At 41.0% G+C, this 21,002-nt stretch overlaps 1 protein-coding gene across 1 annotated transcript in view; it reads left to right on the forward strand.

Moving 5' to 3' along the window:
- The first annotated feature begins 543 nt into the window (after positions 1 to 543).
- Positions 544 to 21,002, forward strand: part of ST6GALNAC3 (ST6 N-acetylgalactosaminide alpha-2,6-sialyltransferase 3) — a 267,781-nt gene continuing 247,322 nt past the window's right edge. The window contains exons 1-2 of the mRNA XM_083743134.1: positions 544 to 1,378; positions 2,018 to 2,155. The gene's annotated coding sequence lies outside the window, so the exon portion shown is untranslated. The remainder of the gene's footprint in view (positions 1,379 to 2,017; positions 2,156 to 21,002) is intronic.

Consider the following 21,002-nt stretch of genomic DNA (forward strand, 5'->3'; position numbering starts at 1 on the left):
AATGCCATACTGAGTGCACTTGAAGCTATGGCTTAAGCATACAGAAAACAAAGCTCAAATAACTACTGTGTTTTCTTTTACGTAATATTTAATTCTTTTTCCATATAGAAAATTACATTTGTTGCTTGACAAATAACTTTTTATATAGACTAGAAATGGTTTCTATTCTTCTAAATTTGTATATTTTATCAGTGCTGTAAAATTTGCCATCTTCTCATACTGCTGACTGTGGTGAGTTGGGGAACAATACCTCAGCTTGGTGTTTGGGAATGGACAAGGCAAACAGCAGAGGTGGATTTAGGGCTGTGCGACTGGTTCTGCTGCATTGGGTGCTGAGCCTAGGGGATGCCGCAGAGCACTGCAACTACTTGTAGTAAATTGAGCAGAATGGAAGACGAGAGGCAGGGGGTGCCAAATTCTGGCCTTGCAAAGGGTGCCAAAGAAATTTCAATGAGCAAAGTCTGCCTCTGCAGACAGGATATCCTTGTAGAAAATATTCAGGGCTGTAGTTTGAAATACACTTTGTGGTACTAGAAGGAGAAGGGTAAGATACTTTCAGCATCATATATGCAATTTGCAGGCTTACAGGCAAATTGCTGGGTGATTGATGGTTGAAAGGCAGTTGTCCTAGTGGCCCCAGGCAAGGGCTAGGCAAGGATGCAAAACCAAGTAAGAGACCAGGAGACAGAAATAGGTTGAAACTGGCCACAGCTTCATTAACTGCGCTGGAAACAGATTGTTATGCTAGTGGTGTTTCATTCTGACTCAGTGGGAGAATTTTTGAATCCGTAGATCTGAACAGTGTTTCCTGCTCCATGCAAGATCCATAACTGCTTTCAAACCGCTTTTGTGATACCTAAAAACACTCTTGCTGCCCTCAAAGCTGAGAATACATGTCTTCTATAATATATGGCAGGGGTTTGCTATGGAAAACTGCATACAGATCATTGCTTTCGCATTTGAGCTGATTCTGAGGCTAACAAAGTATAACAGCTTGGAAGCATGTTGGACTCCTTCACTTTCTCAGGAAGCAACAGACAGCTCAAGGTTACCTGCAAGGTCTGAATACCGTATATAGTTCTGCCTGAAACTGGTTCAGCTCACTGCTGTCGAATTGAGTTTCCAAGCTTCCAGTCTAAAATGAAGTTAACAATGAAATATTGAATATGTTCCCTGAGGTCACCATGGCGAACTGGAGATGAACTTCTGTACCAGACAAATCTTCAAGACTGCAGGAGACTGAAGAATTATGCTGACAGAATTGTATTTGAGGATTCAAAGTGCAAAAATGAGGCCTGTGTCCCAAATCCCAAAGAGAAATTGGGCTATAGTGGCAGAAGGAGTCTCAACAAGGAAATGTTAAGCCTTTACATAAATGGTAGGATTTTGTAGTCTCCTCTCAGCACTATAAAACATGTGCAAGGTTGGGGCTGCCAGAGATTCCAAGACAGCTGCTTTTCCCCTAGACACATTTGTGGTTTCTTTTATTATTAGGTACTTAATCTAAGCAGCCTGCCTCACTCTGAATAATGGTCCAGATGTTAGCATCTTCCTTCCAAATAGCAACTAGAACTTTTCGTCTCCAGAGAAAGTCCAAATAGTATTTTGTTCTGGAACTAGGCACTCCTTTTTATGCTTTGCCCATTTTTTTCTCTATTGAAATGAGTGTCTCCTTGGCAGTTTTTGAAATATGATTGTGTGCAAGAGCACTTCTAAAGCTTGGCTCCTAATTTGTGTGGTTCCTGTATTCTTGTTCTGCCTTAGATGGATCTTGCTAATATATCCCCCATGAATGAGTTGGTTTGGCACTGTAAAGGGGGAGCCCCTCAGTTGATTATTATCAAGAACTTGATAATATTTCTGGGCTCTTATCACTCTGCATAAGGTCATTTTAATTTATGTAAATGCATGCCTAAATTTACATGTGGTTAATTAGCAAGGGGATGGGGACCCCCCTTTTTTTGTATATCTGACATTGTATATGTTATAATTTGTTATCCTTGGATTATACTTGCAGGTCTAGGTCCTCCATACAGCCACTTGCTGCGGTTGTTCCGCCACTTTGGGACTGAAAATATTTGCAAAGGAGCATCTCTGAAGTGTCCAGCACCTCTGCAAATTAGAGAACCACTTGGATTGACTACAAAGTTTGCAAGTAAAAAATGTTTTTTTTATTTTACTCTCTGTAAATAGTCACGGGGACTGTTGCCTTGTTAATCTTTTAAACAAATTACTTATGCATTTAGCTCTTTAGGAGCATTTGCTGTATTCTACATACATAATTATGTATGTACATACGTACGTACAGTTCCAGTTAAAGAAAATTGACTTACCAGTATTTGCCTGTTTTAATCCCTCTTAAGGCCCATAGGACCCAAACAGGCAGAGGTTGTGTTTTCTCTCAGGAGCGCTTAGCTGGCTGTCACACCCAGGCACAAAAAGATGCTCCACAGGTTCTGGAGGAAAACCTGAATTGACTTGAGCTCCAGTTCCACTGACATATTAAGGCTGCAATCCTAAATACACTTATTAGGCAGTAAGCCGCAATGAAGTCAATATGCTGAGGATTGCACTGTGAGTGGGTATAAAGCAAGAACAAACAAAGGGCAGAGCTCTTAAAACAAAATATCCAAGGGCATAACCTGCCAAGGCTTTTGAAGAGGAAAATGGGTATGGATGAGTTTAAAGCAGGAACTTTCCCAGGGTCCAAGTCAGGCCCAACAAAATGTTTAAAACACAGTTAAAATACTGTTAAAACACAAACGTCTTATAGACGAGCACAAACAGAGTCAACGTTGAAAAACAAAATATTACAGCAGTAAATGAGTTATCTAAGAGAAGCTGAAAAAGTTGATTTATAAAGAAAGGTCCCAAAATCCTGGAGGGCAGAATTTAACCAAGCCTCTTTAGGGAAGACATTCCAGAGTACAGGCAGCATTTCAGAGGCTTTTGTTTTGTGTTTCTGCCAATCTAATATTCTGGCTGGAGGAATCATTCCCATTTGAACATTCCATTCCCTCCATGCTTATGCCATATACATCACAGGTGCCCTGTTCCATTGAAGTGAATGAGATGGAATGGAACGTATGTGCATGAGAGACAGACAGAGAATGTGCAAGAGGGAGGGGTAGAGGGAGAAAATATGGCAATGGTACATTGTATGAGGATTGGGGCCCCTGCATCCACCCAACTACTGGCAAGAACTGCTGTTTATGTACATATATTAACTTAGTCCAGCTTATATCACAGGGCTGTTGCAAAGATATAAAGTGGGAGGGGAGGATAATGTACGCAATTCCTGGAAGAAAAAGCAATATACAAATATTCAACCACAAATATAGATGATGTAAAGAAAAATAAGCATGCAGAAAACCAGAAAACCAGCCCCCCCTTGCTTTAACTGTGACAGTTCATAGTCCTGATTTCTTCTGTTCTGGGAGGCACCCCCCCATCCTGAATCCCAGCATTTCTTCCTCTGGTTTCTTAGCAACAGTGATTGATTAAGCGACCTTAGCAACAGCAGATTCTTAGAAGCTTGCCTCCACGTTTTGCTTTCTAGATGCCTCCATGTTTAGATTTCTTGCTGACTTCCTTTTTACAAAATGAGAGCCAAGAGTCTGGGTCCACCGCTGGCTTGGGGATGGTCTATGAACTCCTTATGCTCACTTGTTGGCATCCCTGTGATTGAAAAAGACTAGAGTCATTTTCAAGTTTGTTAAAGACTTGAAAATGAACTACATGCAGCTATGCATTTAGTTCATAAAATTGGTATAATAGCTGGTAAACCAATTCTAATGTAAGTTGTGGCTGTCACCTCATTCAGATTCTGTTCCTCTTGGCTTCAAATGTTGGCAGATTTTATGAGCCGTGGACATAAAATACCCCTAATGTCTTAGTTCTAGAATTAATTTAGCCAGCATGTGTACTGCAGGAAATCTTCTTACTGGTTTTGCCAGAACAAAAGTTTTGTTGTGTCTTCTAATGATCTTTTACTATGTTGGGGCTGACTTAGAAAGCCTTGGGATAAATTATGACACCGGAATACCATAGGAGGGCTGTAAAAGAAACGAACATTTGCTTATAAATTATTGTTTTTGGAGAGTGCACATGAAAAATACATACTTGGTGAAAGGCTGTTTTACTGCCTCCCAGAAATTGTGTGAATTATGGACAAATATAATATACAACATCAGTAGCCAGCGTGAAATCCTACCATGCTTGCTTCTTAACCACCATGCTCATTCGTTTGTGGACAAATACAGCCAACAATACAGATGTGATAAGTATTGCTGAAACTCCAAATTGCTTGTAGCTAACAAGAGTTGCTTACTGGGGGAGGGGGTCATCCCAGCAGGATGATAATTATGTGATGTCTGGGTGTGTGCATTGATTGGAAAATAAGATCTTGTTTGGGATGTAAACGGGGAGAGAAAAGACCATGGTTGGAATTGACTAAAGTGTTGGATTGAACCAAAATCACCACTATCTGCATAATAAATGCAGGAAGTCCAGTGGCTTAAAAAGCAGGTCACACCATTACTACTTGAAAAGAGAAAGGTCTGGAGGTTGTCCCACATGGGAAGCTATTTGTGTGTAGTGGCTATTCATAGTTTTCTGATGTTATTGGGACTAAAAAAAACCCCCGCATTCTAGAGAATATACACAAAATGATACAGGAATACAAAGGAGTGTCAAGAATGACAACAACTTTAAAAGGGTATAAAATGCACGTTATGGTATGTATACACACACATAAACAAACAAATATATATACGAAAGCATATATATATATATATATATACACAGAGAGAGACACATTCAATGATAATGAGTTACTTTTTAAAAAGAAATATTGCAATAAATAAATGGATTCTTATCCAAATCCCAGAAGGGTATAAAATTGTGTCAAAAAGAAAATAAAAACTGGGGGGAAATTAGTTAAAAGGTTTTATGTGTTTTTTTTTTAAAAAAAGATAATTAATTCCTTTCTCACTCAGATACTGTTGCTATTGTAAGTGGCAATTCTCTGGGGACAAACAAACCCGGGCTTGTGGTTTCTAAGTGCTTTGTAGAGGTATTCAAAACGAAAGTGAGCAATACAAAAACTACCGTATGTGGGTCTGTGGGTCTTGGTGAAGGATAGGCAACATTCAACTCTCCATATAAAAGATGGGGAAATGATGGAGAGAAGAGACCCAGGTGAGATCTGGAAGGAAATGCTGCCACAAGTGAGAAGTCTGCTGAGTACCATCCAAAACATGTAAATTATTTCTGGTGAGCTTATGTGGAATGCCCTGATATGTGTGTTTCAGGGAAGCTTTGACACAACAGGAAGTGTTATGCAAGCTACTCTACTGAGGTTTGCAGAGAAATTAGGCCTTTCGTTGGGGGGGATGGTCGTTTTGGTGGTTACTATGGAGGGCTGGGTATTTTTTATTAAACTGTTGCAAACTAACTTCTCCTGAGAAGGGCTTACGGTAATTAGATCAGGTGTGGAAAGCAGGAAATGATTGGGCAAGTAAAAGATTGTGGGTCTAAACCACAGAGCCTAGGGCTTGCCGATCAGAAGGCCGGTGGTTCGAATCCCTGCGATGGGGTGAGCTCCCATTGCTCGGTCCCAGCTCCTGCCCACCTAGCAGTTTGAAAGCACGTCAAAGTGCAAGTAGATAAATAGGTACTACTCCGTCGGGAAGGTAAACGGCATTTCTGTGTGCTGCTCTGGTTCACCAGAAGCAGCTTAGTCATGCTGGCCACATGACCCAGAAGCTGTCTGCAGACAAACACCGGCTCCCTTGGCCTATAGAGCAAGATGAGCACACAACCCCAGAGTCATCCACGACTGGACCTAACGGTCAGGTGTACCTTTACCTTTACCTTTAAGGTATCATGCGTAGGGGGAAGCTTGGCATGATTGGGGAGGGTGAGTTATGTGATGTACCCATTAGAGGCCTCATAGAACTAACACAATCAGATTTTCAGTGCTATGCTGAGTGCTGTTTGATATCTGCATAGTGCCATAAATGTGTGGTATATGACACCCTATTTTGTCTCTGCTTTTCATCTGTATTCAGATGTTGTGGTTGGTGTGCTAGACAGGTGCCTGACAGTGGTAAAGGACAGGATGAAAGCCAATAACTTGAAGCCTATTTTCCAACAAGCTGTGTGTGGGTGATTCCTCTGTCTGGATAACTGGGGTTCAGCCAGTTTTGGAGGGGGGAAAATCAGGTTCAGAGTGTGGCAGCACCAATGTATCAACTTATTTTGTTATCTACATAGTGCTCTATAGATATATTTAATATAAGCTGAATCCAGGGGTTCAGTGTTTGGCACAGTTTAACTCCCCAAACCTTGATTAAGCAGACGACGATAAAACTCCTATATAGAAGCTCATGACAGTGAGCCTGGATAAGAGGGTGGGAGCTGAAATGTAGAGAGGAGCCTTTGAGAAGTCAGGGCCGAAAGCCTGAAAAAAAGTGCTGCAGCTGTGAACTAAGATGGGCCAAGGGCGTATCAACTCCAGGGAGTCCTTGAAAGTGAAGAGGGAGTATCAAACTGTCAAAGCTAAATCTGATCAGGAAGGCTACACTCCTGCTCTGTCATGTGAGGAAAGAAATCCCATGCGGCGAATTCCAGTGGGGAAACCACAAAACCCAAAATGTGGAATGTCAATCTCACTTTGGTTGTTGAGGAGAAAAATGTATTCTCCTTTGAATCCAACTTTCTTTCATGACCTCTTGGGAGCCAAAAGACCCAGAGAGGAAGGAAAGGGAAAACAAGTCTTCCGTGTGGCAGTTGTCACCACATGACAAGCTATTTGAGTGCAGCAGTATATTACCATTCAAATCAGGCAGCTTTCTCCATTATGCTGCAGGCCACCTTCCTTTCCGCTAAAGTCTGAAACGGGGACAAAGGCAGACAACTAAGAAAGTCCTTAGTTCAGTTGTAGTGTCCATTTAGACACTCACAGGTTCAGTATTGCTGGTTAAGGAAAGATCATGAGCACTAGAAAAATGTTTTTATTTACCTGAGGACACAAAAAGACTTTACCAACCAAAGAAAGAAAATCTGATTAGTTGGACTAATGGTCTCAGTATATGGCAGCATCATACATTTGTTTATAAATATTAGTTTTGGAGAATTACAGGTGGCTTGAGAGAAGCACCACATCTTGGGGTATACACCTGCTTCTGTAGACTCCACATTTGCCTCTGCATGTTTTGAAACAAATTTGCCAAAACTTGCAAACCCCATTCACCAGAGGCAAAAGCAAAATTCATTTGCACATCACAAGCAGGCAGTCCTTTTTTCAAGCTGCCTTCTGCTCAAAGAAAAAAGAAGAAACTATTTTCTGTCTTTGGACATAGTTGAGTCACAACAGCACCTACAAACAGCTTTTTTTTTTTCTGTCACCAGCACGAGTGAAGAGCCTTCTAGAAATGCACAGAGAGACTAACGCCTGATTTTCATGCTCCTCTTCTTACCGGTAGTTTCTTTTTGCTCTGGTTACATGAATTCATCCATTGTGCTCTTTTCATTAAAATGAAAGTAGAAATTACATAGCACCAAGGCATGAAATCACAGAATCCAGATATTCAATCATGGATGGGGTGCCGGTTCTATGAAAGGAGTTTGGGAAAGCCATTACAAACTAAGTTTCAAAGCACCATTAAGTTCCTTCTACAGTATAAACAATGGAAGCGGGTGGCACTGTGGTCTAAAAAACTGAGCCTCTTGGGCTTGCCGATCAGAAGGTCAGTGGTTCGAATCCTTGTGACGGGGTGAGCTCCTGTTGCTCAGTCCCTGCTCCTGCCAACCTAGCAGTTAAAAAGCATGTTAAAGTGCAAGTAGATAAATAGGTACTGCTTCGGCAGGAAGGTAAATGGCGTTTCCGTGCGCTGCTCTGGTTTCGGTGTTCCGTTGTTTCAGAAGTGGCTTAGTCATGCTGACCACATGACCTGGAAAAACTGTCTGTGGACAAACGCCGGCTCCCTTGGCCTGTAAAGCGAGATGAGCGCTGCAACCCCAGAGTCATCTGCAACTGGACTTAACGGTCAGGGGTCCTTTACAATATAAAGTGAGTGTTCAACTCACTCTCTGGACCAAATTATTTCATCTCTCCCTGTTGCGCAGCTTGGCACCTTGTGGCGGTGTCCTGCTTCTTCCATTCTTCCAGCCCCAAGCCTTACATTGTTGGCAGCAGACTACATGGATTTAGCTGAAACTTATCCTTGTAGATATTGTGGAAAATCACCAGTGCTGATCAGAAGGTGTTTCAGAGCAAAAGCTCAGAACAGAACAATAGAAGACTGTGGAATGACAAAGCTTTTACAGTTACTCCCGTGGAATCGTAAAATTAATAAAACCACAATGAGGCATTAAAATAAAAGAAACATTACCAATCTAGGCAAATGATCAGAGTTCAAAGCCATGATCTGGTTCATTTATATACTACACTGTGCACAAATACATAGTGCTCAAAGCAGTTCACACAAGACAATTTAAGTAAAATAGAACCAAAAATGAAAATAATATGCTGTCATATGCCATCGATATTCCAACAGCTACAATTTATTTGAAACATATGAAAAGTTTACTTGAGAATGAAACATACCAACAAGACACTTGCCAGTATCCAGCGTCAATAATATCAACATTATACCTCAATGACAGACTAGCCGTCAAGGAGAAAAGGGTAAAATTAACAGAATCGAACTACCTTTAGCAGCTATTAACTGCTACTTATCCTCATTTAAATCAACTGGATAATAACAATGCACAGAGTTTCTGCTTGCAATATCCACATACGTTTAAGCTACGGTTCTGCACAATCTCTGCTGTGGAAATCTGACCCAATGCCTTGTGGTGTTGCTTAAGCTAACAAGGTGGCATGCATTTTCCCTTCAAAGAGCATCTCCAGTGAGACCTTTAGTCAAAGCCACAGAATGCCCTGGGACTTGGAAGTGCCTACAAATGAAGCTGCTGTCCGGATTCAGAATGAATTAGCTGCTGTATTTCAGCAATGCCCTTATTCCCTTTTTTGTTGATGCAAATAAGGCTCCTCTGCAGTGTCTCTGGGGCTCCCGGTGAAGGATACGACATGCTGTGTGCAGCCTTTGCTCAGTTAACCAAGGCTGAAGGGAAGCAAACTGCAGGAGACTTCAAAGTGAAACTTTTTTCCACTAAGCAGTGCCTTCTTAATTGAATGCAAGTAGTTAGTCATGAGTTAATGAAAACTTTTGAGAATCTGCCTGATTGGCATGCTCCCTAAAGGTGCTAATTACACACATTCCTAATTGAAAGGACATCTGCTGCATCCTTTTAAGGCTCTTTCAAAATGTCTAAGGGCATATCTAAACTACAGGCTTAGGCTGTGCATACACTCCTGCATCCACTGGTTTGCGAAGCCACGTGTACAATATGTTAGTCGCAATCCATGCATTTATCCTGTTGTTTCTTATAAAATACTGCATTTTAATGCATCCCCCCCCCCAAACCAGCTTCGACCCAAGTTGAGAAAAAGAACAACCTAGCTGCATTTTGCGTCGATAATGTGTGCACAGCCTCGTTTTAGTTTTATACCACTGCAACTGTTGTGGCTTCTTCCTGCCCTTCAAAACAAAACAAAACAAAACAGCCCCACCCAACATCCTGGGGATTATAGTTTGACAAGGATGCTTAGAATTATGAGTTTCAACATGGCAATTCCCAGTAGAGAGGGGATGACTTTTAAATCAGTGTACGCCTGCAGAAAAAATACAACTGGATGCAAAAATGAAGCTAGGAAGTTGTGCAATGAGGTAGTGGGGAAAATGGTGACAATGCAACAAAGCTATGCAGCCAGTATACCTGGTGAAACTTTGGTTGCCTCATGTGGCTAGATCACATGATCCCTGGCAATGTTATTTGTTTATTGAACCAGTTTCTAGTCCAGGTTCTCTCAAGTCCCAGGAACTGCATATGGCCTCTCTTCTGGCCCTTAGAGGTCTCCCCTGGTCATACATCACTCGCTGGCCCTGCCTTGCACCCCAAGTAATTTCCCTGCCCACAATGTGTCCTTCAACTCTGATAGAGCATCTTGTTTGGATGGAGGACATAGAGGGCTGTGTGTAGAAACTGGCCTACTGTGCAAAGGTTGTTCTGCTCACATTTGCCTCTGGCCCCACTGACCAGTGTCATGTGACCCTCAGAAGTGTAGAAAGCAAAGATCACAAAATCAAAAAATTAAGATAGAACAAAGTACGGTACATCCTGTCAATATCCCAATAAAAATACAGAATCAGTACACTGAAGCAAAACACAGAGTGATTCAATAGCAAAATCAACAGTCAGGAAATGCCCAAATTAACAAATGTATTTTTAATAGGCATCTAAAACATGTCACAGTTGACACTTATTGGATTGCACAGGGGAACGTGTTGCAGAGGGCTGATGCAGCTGTGGAAAAGGCCCACTTTTTAGACTAGATGGCAGTCTGCCAGCCACAGTAGACTCAAAGCCGAAGCCCAGCCCACCTACTTAATTTTCTGAGTCACGAAGAAACTAGATGACCTGAGACTTGCAGCTCCATCATCCCCTGCTGACAGCAGTAAGGCAAGCTGCAGCCAATCAGCCCTGGAGGAATCACTGGGAAAACCAACAATCCCAGCTCTACTATGAGCCTAGGTGAGCCCCTGGACTCGGGTGGCAGATCAGGAATGGTAGCAGAGCCATCCATCCCCCTGTTAGCTATCTGCAACCTACAGCCAGTCATCTGCACACTTGTCCATTGCTTCTGCCAATGTGCCTTTGCCTACCAATGTCAACAGGCTACTTCCCAAAAAATAAAGCAGGAATATGGGTATGCCTACTGATCGACCCATTCCCTCCCCTACAAGAAGTAGCCTTGGAACCCATACACTGGGTTGTTTTGAGTGGTGCCATTTGTGTCTGATCCTGACAAGCCCTGACACCCACCCACTGCTAAAAATATTGCTGCAGATGGTCGCTTGGTCAGCCAGCTTGGCCTTGTCTGTACATTAAATAATAATAATGGTAGAGTTTGAATTTGACATTAGCATTTTTCTCTTTGCTGTAAGCTTTGTGTGTGCAATGGTGTTTGTCCTAGGTAGATTAAAAAAAAAAGCTCTGAGCAATGGAAATGAAAACAGCATTCTGTAAAGCAAATAAAAATAAAGCAGCCACATTACAGGAATGTAAATGTCACTGAAGTCACTCATGGGCCGCGTGAGTCAGCTCTGAAGATTCACAGGTCTGGGCTGACGTTCCTCAGGCACCGTCTCCTGGGGCTGCATTAAAACAACAACATTGCACCTTAGGATAATGCTTGTCATTTCTGTCTCCATTTGCAAATGTGATTGGACAGAAATGTGTCGGCTTTCCATCTATCAATTCCGCCCTGATGCCATTCTGGTTAAATTAGATGTCAGTCTAAAGCCTGTGCAGTTTACCTTTCCAACTGGAACCCAGCTTTTCCTTGCAGAAACTATTGGCGCTGCCAATGTCCTTGTTCTGAGAGGTGGTTTGTTTGTTTGTTTTAAATGGGACAGAATTAATGGGACATCATTACAACTTAGCATGTTTGTTTTTTTTAAAAAATGGGACATAAATACAACTAAGCATTTTAAAAATATATATAATAAAGAATTGTATGGCTGCCATTTTTTTCTAATGCCTGACTGTGCAATATAGCTTCATTTTCATGTGTTATTCTGAAACTGTTAAAAAGGCTCTTTGTGGGAGAGTTAGAAATAACAGTGCTTGGGCTACAGTTAGTCAGGCTGTGTTTTGGGTCAAACTAATGGCAGAACTATGTTTTCAGACAATAAAGATCAGTCCCATGCTGACCTTCCTACACCTCCCCCCCCCCCCGCACCGTTCCTTCTCTTGCATACTCATCTTTCCTCCTCCACATCAATTTAGCTTGCAATTTTGTCTGAACTGGGTAAATTATGATTTGGGGAAGCGTAGGTTATCTACAATCCAGGACCAAAAACCCAGTTCAAACTCTGCCAAAATGTGAAAGACCAAAACATGATTTGATGCAATTTCTGAACCAGCACATTGGCTTACTATACCTTTTTGGCTATTAATTACTGTTCTAGTGCATAATACAAAATTTCATAAAGCACAAAGTGAAGTGGAAAGGTGTTTATTGGTAGTACAGTGGTACCTTGGGAGTCAAATGGAATCCATTCTGGAAGTCTGTTTGACTTCCAAAATGTTTGGAAACCAAGGCACAGCTTCCAATCAGCTGCAGGAAGCTCATGCATCCAATCAGAAGCCGGGGAAGCCACATCGGACATTCGGGTTCCAAAGAATGTTCGCAAACTGGAATACTCACTTCTGGGTTTGTGTGTTCGGGAGCCAAAACATTTGAGTTGCAAGGCGTTCATCAACCAAGGTATGACTGTATTCAACTATACTCATTTACCAGAGAGTAAGTCCCACTGAAAGCAATGTTGCTTACTTCCAGAGAGACATGCATAGGATTGCACTGTTAAGTGAGAGGAGAACTACTTAAATCAATAGACTTGTCCGTCACTGCTAACTGCTGCTAAGAAAATGAAAGTAATCACATAAACAAGCTACAGGGTAGAGTCTTATACCCAACCCATAACAACTGGGGCAATGTTTAACTCTATAATTACCCAATGCTGGCTTTGTATCCTGTCTTTCCTGAAAGATTGCTGCTTTGCCACCATACATCTCTGAATTCAGGTTAGAAACACAGAAACAGCTGTGAGCAGTGAGTGTGCAAATGCACCCAAAGCCACACAGACGAGACCAGAAAGGCCTTGAAGAAATTGCCTGAAGCAAAGCTCTGTCCAACAGAATAAGTTAGGCAGTGTTATTTCAGAAATGATAGTTTTTCAGACACTTAAAGGCAGTGTGTAGGGCTATCTTTGCCTGGGGCTACACACATCTACCCCCACCCCATACCACTATGGTTTCTGGTCAAATAAGGTTTTAAACAAAATTCTTATTTTATGATTTGTCAGGTATATACAACAGGTGAGGCCTGCAGCAAAATGTTGCAGCGTGTTCAGTGACAAGTTACATTTCCTTCCCAACTGTCAGTCTACAGCCCATGGCTACTTATTGGGCTGCTCTTTTTTGTTTGAATATTTTGCTCTCGTATGCCTTTAAAAGAGACATTTTTGTACTTCTGAAAACCCCAGGGTTTTCCCAGGGCATGCTGATACCACCTCCTTGTTTCTCAGTGGCCCTGATTGCCTTAAATGCTGCTGGCATTCACCACCAGTAGAAGGAAACTATGGGCATCAAAATGCCTCATTGTGCTGCTAAAGTGGCCCATGTAATCGAATCACAGAATTGTTGGAAGGGACCGTGAGGGTCATCTAGCCCAACCCCCTGCTTTGCAGGAAACCTTTGCCCAACATGGAGCTGAAACCCAGGACCCTGAGATTATGGGTCATGTTCTACCAGCTATAGGAGCCTACTCAACTTTCTCTTCTGTTCAATCACTCATTCAAAAATGTTTATGCCCCTACAGTTGCTCAAAGCAGCTTACAACAAAGGCTGGAAAAACATTATATAAAATATACTAAACTCATTGGCTTGGTAGGTTTATTTATTTTTCATTAAATTTATATCCTGCCCTTCCTCCACAGAAGCCTAGTGAAAAACAGGGAATAAAATAAAAATGTCAGTTTAAAAAAAAACACAGTTTAAAAAGCAGTTGCAATACTGATACAGAATGGGAACGATTTCAACTTGGAAGGTTTGTTGAAGAAGGCCTTCTCTAGGTGCTGAAAATATGACAGAGACAATGCCTGGAACACAAAAGGCCCGATTCCTACAGTGTGTGGAACGGACCTCATGATAAGATGGCATCTGCACAGAGCAGTTATTGACTGGGTGTATAAGGGGAGAGGTTATCTTTCAGGTATCCTGGGTCCAAGGTGCACAGCCAGCACCTTGAACTTAGACTCGTAGCTCATTGGCAGGAAGTTAACTTAAGAAAGTCCACAGAAGGAAAGTTTCCCATCCTTCCTTTCCCCTCTTCCTGTTAGCCACATGTGTCCCAAAGAGTTTCTCTACAGGGTCAGGGACCCTCCTGAATAACACGGACAGGGCTGTGTGGGCTTCTGAGGAGATGACAGGGCAGAAAACTTCCTGTTTGTGAGCTTCCCTTAGTTAACCTACCCGAGGATCCAAGTTTGCTTTTGGGCAATAGCCCATGTACCCCACTCCCAGCATATCACCTCACATTGATCATGAAGACCCCATGGAAGACTTCTCCTTTGTTAGCTCTTAACATTTCTCTTCTAACTTTTATCCAAGGAGCTTGAAGGGGTGCTCAACCAGGCCTTGGGCTGATTAATATTCTATAGCCTTTACATGTGTCTTTGGGAAGGGGGAAGTTATTGTTTTGCTGTTCTATTTTACTTATTTACTTGTTTTTATCCTAATTTAACTGCTCTGAGTTCCTATGATGAAGGGCAGTCTAATAAATCAATAAAATCCTAAAGTGATCAGTGACCCAGTGAGTTTCATGGTTGAATGGAACTTGAATCTTGCCCGCCCCTCCCCCGCCAGTCTTAGTACAACACTCTGCTACACTCACTCACGCAATCAAATCTTTATTACGGTCATAGACCAGCATAAGTAGGGTGGGGAACAATCATTTAAAATCTGCAAAACGTTTTGGAAAGCTAAAATTATTAAAACAGAAGGTATATATGAAAGACTATAAGAATCTAAAAGAAGGGTGAGGAGCATTAAACGGAAGTGGAAGAGCATAAAAGGTTAGGATATAAAAGGCTATGGCTATCAATTTACAGAGCACTCTGATATGAGTGTTCATTTGTGGCACAGGTCATCATCCGACAAATTTTGAATGCTGCTATGCAGAACCTGGCAACATTGTATGTTGTAGCAGGGTTGGTATCTGAAAGCAGTAGGGGGTATAGAATTGTCCTGTGCACCCTGGGTACTTATGGAGTAGTGGGGAAATGAGGCCAATACAAATGTCTCTATAATATAGGCACTGGAGAAGCACATGCTCTATTGTTTCTGTTTGTCCAGAATCACAGGGGCATTGTCCCTCTGAGTAAGCAATCTTCCCAAATTGACCTTCAATGACAGCCGAGGGGAGGGTGTGACATCATGCCAGGGTAAAGGCCCTCCGGTGCTTAGGGACTTCGTGATGAGTTAGATATGTCATGGGGGAGGCAGAATACCTGATGGATTCACTGGCAGTAGAAGTTGGGGTCCACTCTGCTACACAATTATTATTTTTGTTGTTGTTGTTGCCCTTTATGGCTCATGGGATGCCCTAGATCACTGAGCACCTTTCAGCACTTGAAGAAGAAGCCTAGAAGATCCCATGTTTGTACACAGAATAATATGGGTGGAAATGGATTTTTAAGTACTGAAAGTGGAAGGTACTTGTGCTACATAACTATCTCCCTTTCCTTAAAAAAAAATCAGTCAGAGGCACAATCTCTCTCTGCATGAGGTTGAGTACTCCTGTTTCAAGCAGGATTTGCCTTTCATTTTCTTAGCAAGGCTTACATTTCTGTGGCTGCCATGCTTCTCTTAATGCTATTTAAAATAATAATTTGGAAGCTACTTTTTTTTAACAATTCTAATTATCTAAAAGTTCATCTTGAACTATAAAATGTGTTATTGCCGATGCTGTGCAGAAGCATAAAACATACCATTAGGCATACTGCTGTCACATCTTGATAAGATGAAAACTGGGGAGTTTCAAAAATAATAATAAGAGCTTATTCAGATATGCTTCAGTGCCTTCAGAAAATTACAGACTATTTTTAAACTTACATTTCCAACTTATGAAGCAACTAACTGTACAATCTTATACACACCTACTCAGAAGTAAGTCCAACTGAATCAGACTATTATTTTCCCAGTAGGGCTGTATTCTTACCATATTATGTGAATGGTCCAAGTTTCTGATTTCATACACATCTTAACATGAGAAATTTCCATTCATTCTAATGGCACGTGATGATTAGAGTGGAGGTCTGCAACAGAAGTGTTGCAGTGTAAAGTGCTTCCTTTCAGGCTTCCAGCTACTGCATACCATTTTCTGCTACTCTGACAGTCAGTCAGTCAGCATTTTCCCTTTGGTTTCATGTGACATAGGATGTATACTTGATAAAGGTAAAGGTAAAGGGACCCCTGACTCTGGGGTTGCGGCACTCATCTCGCATTATTGGCCGAGGGAGCCGGCATACAGCTTCTGGGTCATGTGGCCAGCATGACTAAGCCGCTTCTGGCGAACCAGAGCAACGCATGGAAACGCTGTTTTCCTTCCTGCTGGAACGGTACCTATTTATCTACTTGCACTTTAACATGCTTTTTAACTGCTAGGTTGGCAGGAGCAGAGATCAAGCAACGGGAGCTCACCCCGTCGCAGGGATTTGAACTGCCGACCTTCTGATTGGCAAGTCCTAGGCTCTGTGGTTTAACCCACAGCGCCACCCGCATATACTTGATAGGGACCACCAATTTTCTGATGAGTGTAACTGTGCTAATCACATGTTTACAACGATGTGTCTTATTCACATATAGGGCTGCTTCCTTTATCTCAAAAAACTGCACAAAAAACAACATGTGAACACAGCCTAACCTTTAAGGTAGTCAGCTTTCAGTGTTTACAAAGCAAGATGGATTGTATCCAACTACGTCATATTCAAAGCAGACCCACTGAAATCAATGCACGTAGGTCTGTTGATTGCAATGCACCTACTACTCCATAACTTGGTCAGATACAATACATTATGTCCAAATAATCAGATACATTGTTTCAAGCTGTTTTTTTCTAAGCAGGTCAGCTTTATTAGTTGCAATTTTAAGCCTGATAGCAAAATATATTATTTGTGTGTAATGTTAATCATGCCACTTGCATTGTCTTGAAAATTTAGTCTACACCAGAACATTCTGAGGCTGACTTAGCTGATAATTAAATTTCTTCGCTGTCTTGAAACAAAGGAGGCTCTTTATGCATTCATGACCCAGCTATCCTTTCCTCAGAAAGAAGTAACACACCATCATTCTGAAGTTAGGTTCTCTTATGTCTAACTTTTGAGAGAAACACTGAAGCAAATAGACTGTAGGAACAGTCATTTAATCCAAACAGCCAGCTGGCAAAACAGTAGAATTCCCTTCCATGCCTCACATCACTCAAGAAATGCAAATCTGAAATGGAATTTTCTCTTCTTAGCACTGTGTTTTGTTTAGGATATTGGCTTCAAAGGCCACCCATTTCAGGAAGGCATCTAGCTAACTTGCTCGTGCTGCTTTTATAGTTGCTGTGTTTTTATTTGTTTATTAAATTTTTATGCATTCTACCCGTGTAATTGTTTAATGTTCTGGGAAGCTTTATTTCTACCTTATTTGAGAGATTTTTGAGGAAATCCTCTACAAAATGGCTTACAAGAAGCTTCAAAGCCAATTTGCACATAAGACATATTACTATACTATTAACGACAGTGAACTAAAACCCAGAATAGGCAACTGTTTAATCACACCCATGCAAGCAACCTTTATTTACAACTCCCAATTAAAAGCTACAGAGAAGTCTTCAAGGTTTTTTAAAAAGACACAAGGCATTGATAGTGGATGCTTATGTGGCCCCTACGAAAAAAAATGCTGATCAGCTATTTTATACCTTTATCATAGAGGATGAGGATGGAGTACAGACTGAATTATATACACAGGGGATGGAGAATGGTAAACCTTTTTGTCACACAAACACACACACACACACACACACACACACTTATTTAACCTTCTTGATTTTGGTTTCTCTTCCCGATATTTCCCCCTTTCCTTTTTTTTCCTATTTTCTTTCAACTCCCGCCCCCTACAGCCCTAGTATTTATTTTTAACTGAGGGAACACAGGGATAAAGTTAAATTACTTTAAATCTAAATGTGGCAGGATTTACCCCATTTAACATATGGAGATTAAACAAATACATCAAAAGAAAAACCTAATGTAATCTTTAGATAGGAAACTCATTTCAGGATAACAGAAGAGACTTTTTGAAATCCTTCTCTGATAAGAAATTATGCTGCTGAAGTTAGTTCAAACCAAAAGAGTTGTGATACAGATCCAAAATGTCCCTAAGAAGTTTTACAGAAGAATAGAACTATCTAGATGAAGATTATTTTTTATAACAGTATATTTGAAGTTACTGAAATTAATACTACTGCTTTTTCTTCTTCTTCAGATAATGGGGAAGAGGATTATTATAAATAACTGATTCTAAAGCAGGATAAGTTCTTTTAAATGGGGATGTGGTTTTTTTCATCAATTGGGAATCACAGTAGATTATTTAGTAAGATTTTTGATACATTGGTCGGCTCTAGTTTTGTAATAGTTTTTATTGTGATTGTTTGAATTTGATTTTCTTTTTTTAAAAAATATATTTTTTATTAACAGGCCAATCAAATCACATTATTTCCAAATCACATTAGTTCCAGATTATACAGCCAGATTTTTAAATTTTTGTTGGGGGTACCCATACTTCAAGCAGGGTCCAAACATCACTTATATTACTGCTTTAATTAGACAGTTCTATCCAGTTCTGTCCAGATAGTCTCTTTGTTACTTTCCTCATCTTCCTGTTGTTATCATATATTCCTTTCTTTGCGATCTCTGATAATCTTCACAAGCGGGTTGAAAACAAATATCCTCTGTGTGGGTTTTACACTCTCCAAAAATCATATCACATAAGGACAGATGCCATTCCACACCTCCATAAAAAAACTTTCCCTCAGTCTGTCTGTTGATTTCCCCAGGCTTGCCAAACATGTCTCAGAGGGCTCTGCCAGGTTCCGAAAATCCTTCGCATTCCGATGATCCTGGTCCTCCTCCCCCCCATCCTTCTTAGGCAAGCCTGTCTTAGCGAGACGCCATTTGAAACTGCATCATAAAACTTTCCTCCATTCTCCATTCTCCAATGTTTACCAATCCTCTCTTTGAACAATAATTCACTCCACACAGTTATTAAATTCCTGCTTGTGATTAATAAATTGCTACGATTCTTCTCTCTGGGGTGGAGGATTATTAATACTCACATAAGGCAAAAAAGAAAGAAAAGTTTTTTCCTCCACCCCCTTTCCGTTTCACTCCAGACATACCAGCCTTTTAATGGTGGTTCATCACTTGATTCATTTTCCTGCCCCTCACTCCGCTCACAGAGATCAATTAATCAGCAGTCTTAACTCCCGATCTTCGCTTGATGTATGTGCTTTAGCTTCTTTCCAATTATGTATTTCCAATTATATATTTCGAGCCAAAGCGAACCAGTGCGCTAAGTGGAGACAGCGTCAGAAGAGCCGACTTCACACGAGGGCTTGTGCCAAGTGTCCGCACCCCCTTCTTTCGAATCCGGGGGTGAATTATGGATACCGCTGGCAAGGCAGTCCCGCCCCCATCCCCTTGGGGGCCCCGGGAAGGCTGCATACTTCCCATAGCAGCCTTTTAATTACCTTATGTGGGTCAGAGAGATGTTATTGTCGGCCAACTTCCAATGCGCCCCCTGGTGGCCCCCCTTGAATTTGATTTTCTAATGGATTGTACCCCATTCTGAGATCTCTTATGATGATGTATTGTGGAAAATGTGCTAAATATAGAAATACAGTAAGGAACTCAACCTATAATTTCAAAGGCGTTTGGAACCTCTTTCATAAATTATTTTTAATAGATGCATGGAGGGGCCATTTTCTGTTGGTACAGAATTACACCAATTTTTCTGAAAAGCATAAATCTTGCCTTTTATCACACAGAGAATCTTAAAGGTTATAATATATGTAAATATTATCTCTATAATATGAGTATTGTTTATTTGTTTATATCTTCTTCGGTGATCACTTGTAGCCAAGTAAGATTGTCTTCCATAATCATGGTTTGAACAGTGAGTCCATAAGTGACTGTGGAGGCCAATTCTGGATTCACACGTCCTTCCACAGTGGGGACATTGGTTTCCGGGTGGGAGTTGATCACAGTGTGGATTTGCCAAGCGTGCCATCCTCTTAGCACATTTCTCCCTTGCGTCTTGAGTTTGAGTGTCTTCAAAGCCCATGACACCTTTGGTAAAGGCTGTTCTCCAACTGGAGCACTCGCAGGCTAGTGTTTCTCAGTTGTCAGTGTGTATACTACATTTTTTTTTAAGATTTGCCTTGAGACAGTCTTTAAACCTCTTTTGTTGACCACCAGCATTACGCTTTGCATTTTTAAGTTCGGAATAGAGTAGGTGCTTTGGAAGATAAGCGTCAGGCATCCACACAACATGACTAGTCCAATGAAGTTGATGTTGAAGAATCATTGCTTCAACACTGGTGATATTTGCTTCTTCCAGTACACTGATATTAATTAATCTGTCTTCCCAAGTGATGTGTAAAAATTTTTGGAGACACCGTTGATGGAATCTTTTGAGGAGTTGGAGATGGCCTTTATAAGTAGTCCATGTTTTACTTGCCAACATGTAAGTATAAAAATAACTGCACTAAACTAAAAATAACTTTCAAAAACCAATGAGTTTTCAAGACCTAAGCAAGAAGCTGTTCTTTTTCTTTATTTTAGCAATACAGTCTCATATTAATTGTTATATTTATATCCCACCTTTCCCCCAAAGAGTTCATGGTGACATACATGGTTCTCCTCCACCCTATTTCAGCCTCACAGCAACCTTCTGAGGTAGGTTAGGCATACATCTTATGACTGGCCAAGCTCACACAGTGAGCTTCAGGACTGTGTAGGGGTTTGAAGCCTGGTCTTCCAGACCCTAGTCCAGCATGCTAACCACTACATGACAGTGAATATGTCCATCTGACTCATGTTTGGGACATAGTTAAATCACATATGAGAGAACAGTTTATACATGAACGCTTTCTTTAAAAATAAAAAGAGAAAACCAGCATATAGTATCAAAGAATGTAGTAAAATGGGAAAATAGCAGAATAAAACTCTCTTGAGGGTAAGCAATTGTTAAGTGCTGTGACGAAA

This window comes from Podarcis gaigeae (assembly GCF_964106915.1).
Source record: "Podarcis gaigeae genome assembly, chromosome: 6".
Taxonomy (NCBI): Eukaryota; Metazoa; Chordata; class Lepidosauria; order Squamata; family Lacertidae; genus Podarcis; species Podarcis gaigeae.